This window comes from Schistocerca piceifrons, chromosome 3 (assembly GCF_021461385.2).
Source record: "Schistocerca piceifrons isolate TAMUIC-IGC-003096 chromosome 3, iqSchPice1.1, whole genome shotgun sequence".
NCBI lineage: Eukaryota > Metazoa > Arthropoda > Insecta > Orthoptera > Acrididae > Schistocerca > Schistocerca piceifrons.
The window spans coordinates 765,881,237-765,883,763 of record NC_060140.1 but is presented as its reverse complement, the minus strand read 5'-3'; the positions used below and the strand labels follow the sequence as shown (position 1 = coordinate 765,883,763).

General features: G+C 44.8%; 1 non-coding gene across 1 annotated transcript; it reads left to right on the top strand.

Annotated features, from left to right (window-relative positions):
• The first annotated feature begins 2,203 nt into the window (after window positions 1–2,203).
• On the top strand, window positions 2,204–2,278 carry Trnas-cga. The gene has a single exon. It is a non-coding gene; the product is annotated as a tRNA-Ser (tRNA).
• The last annotated feature ends 249 nt before the right edge of the window (window positions 2,279–2,527 follow it).

Here is a 2,527-nt window from a genome sequence, read left to right as displayed (position 1 = left end):
ACTGATGATGGTAGAAGTAGAGAGGATATAAAATGTAGACTGGCAATGGCAAGGAAAGCGTTTCTGAAGAAGTGAAATTTGTTAACATCGAGTATTGATTTAAGTGTCAGGAAGTCGTTTCTGAAAGTATTTGTATGGAGCGTAGCCATGTATGGAAGTGAAACATGGACAATAAATAGTTTAGACAAGAAGAGAATAGAAGCTTTCTAAATGTGGTGCTACAGAAGAATGTTGAAGATTAGGTGGGTAGATCACGTAACTAATGAGGAGGTATTGGATAGGATTGGGGAGAAGAGAAGTTTGTGGCACAACTTGACTAGAAGAAGGGACCGGTTGGTAGGACACGTCCTGAGGCATCAAGGGATCACAAATTTAGGATTGGAGGGAAGCGAGGAGGGTAAGAATCGGTGAGGGAATACACTAAGCAGATTCAGAAGGATGTAGGTTGCAGTAGGTACTGGGAGAAGAAGGAGCTTGCACAGGATAGAGTAGCATGGAAAGCTGCATCAAACCAGTCTCAGGACTGAAGACCACAACAACAACAACCTCGTAGTGGATGGAGCCACAGATTGTCATGTCATCTATATATTCTATCCTATTAATGCAGCTATCCTGTAACGTCGTTGCGTGTGTTAGGGGCGGGATGGTTTCATTATCGACGTGATTCTCCGGCAGAAGATGCACTTGTCTTCTCCAGGTGATTGCTCTTTGGTAGCTTCTCTGTAATTTTGACGGTGAATTGTATTTATGTGTTTTGGGTGATTGGCTTTGGGCGTTCGTGTTTTTTGTGTGTGTGCTGATTTTAGCTACCATAGTCTTTACTGTCCAGGAGGCGGTCATGCAACTGTTTATAGGTCTGACAATCACCTCCTTTTGTTTTATTGCAGACGCGGCCTCTGTATTCACAGGGGATACAGACGCAAACCGCGGACCCGCACTCACTGCGCTGGTGTCCTTGGTTTCCGCACTTGGCACACGTGATGTCGGTTATTCTGCAGATTTCAGTCGTATGTCCTAGGTCACAACACTTAAAACACTGGTTTACTACTGTATAGTCTTTCACAGAAAGTGATTCGAAGTCTATGCAGTCTCTCTGTCTTCTTGTAAGGACTCTGTACAGGTGTGGAGTGACCTCCAGTATCTGGTGACTGAAACCCCTTCCCTTAGGCCCTGTTTTGAATCTTCTTTTGACCTCTGTGTCGAAATTTTCTTTCGTGGTGTCACCGCTTAGATTCTGCTCGTAAAGGCTTTCTAGAAACTCTTAGTCGGTAAAATCTGGCACGTGATATACAGCCACGAGTGGCTTGCGTTTTCGCGGTCCTTCACAGACAATGGTGTGCAGGTCTTTAGTCGTTTCTATTATTTTTTGACAATACTCCTGTGGTCCCGTTTCTACTATAACTGCAGTCTGTGTGGTTCTGATTGATTTTATATGTAGATTCTCTTTCCTGGGATTTATATTCTTGGTGATGGTCTGCCTAACAGCTTTGGCGTCTTGATTTTCTGTCTATTTGATATATAGGGTTGTGGATTGTTTTGTTTGAGCCTATCATGTTCTTCGAGCCTTTTATGGTTTTGGGCTCTATAGTTAAGGCGTCAACATATGTCAGTGTCTGTGCTTGTATCTGTGCTTGTTGTGTGACTTTATTAGTTAGTTCTCTTATTTGTTGCTGCAAGTCTTGGTTCGCTCTACTCAATTCCCTATTTTCGTCATCTAATTTCTCATCCTTCTCTTGCAAAGATTGTATTTGTGAGTCTTTGACTGGATTCAAGGCTCTCTGTGGTTCTAGTCGTAGTCGTCTATTTAGACAGGACAGTTTAGCTTCAAGTCTAGTTATTTCGAAAACCAGGGGAAACACTCTGTCTATAATGTCGGTTAACAGAGCAGATTAAACATCCAGAATGAGATTTTCACTCTGCAGCGGAGTGTGCGCTGATATGAAACTTCCTGGCAGATTAAAACTGTATGCCCGACCGAGATTCGAACTCGGGACCTTCGCCTTTCGCGGGCAAGTGCTCTACCAACTGAGCTACCGAAGCACGACTCACGCCCGGTACTCACAGCTTTACTTCTGCCAGTACCTCGTCTCCTACCTTCCAAACTTTACAGAAGCACTCCTGCGCAGGAGAGCTTCTGTAGAGTTTGGAAGGTAGGAGACGAGGTACTGGCAGAAGTAAAGCTGTGAGTACCGGGCGTGAGTCGTGCTTCGGTAGCTCAGTTGGTAGAGCACTTGCCCGCGAAAGGCAAAGGTCCCGAGTTCGAATCTCGGTCGGGCACACAGGTTTAATCTGCCAGGAAGTTTCAGATTAAACATGTTTAGCTTTTAACTCTACTCCTATTTCAGTGAATAATTTATCTATGGCTGCTATCTTTTGACTGGGGGACATAGGCACAAGTTCTTCCTCCGTGTGTTCCATATACCGGGTGTGACGTTGATGGCTCGAGCTAGCGTCTTACCCCATGCTTTCTTTCTTCTTCCGTCGGCCTCTGGTGTGGTGGTGTAGCTGCTTCGTCGGCTGGAATCCA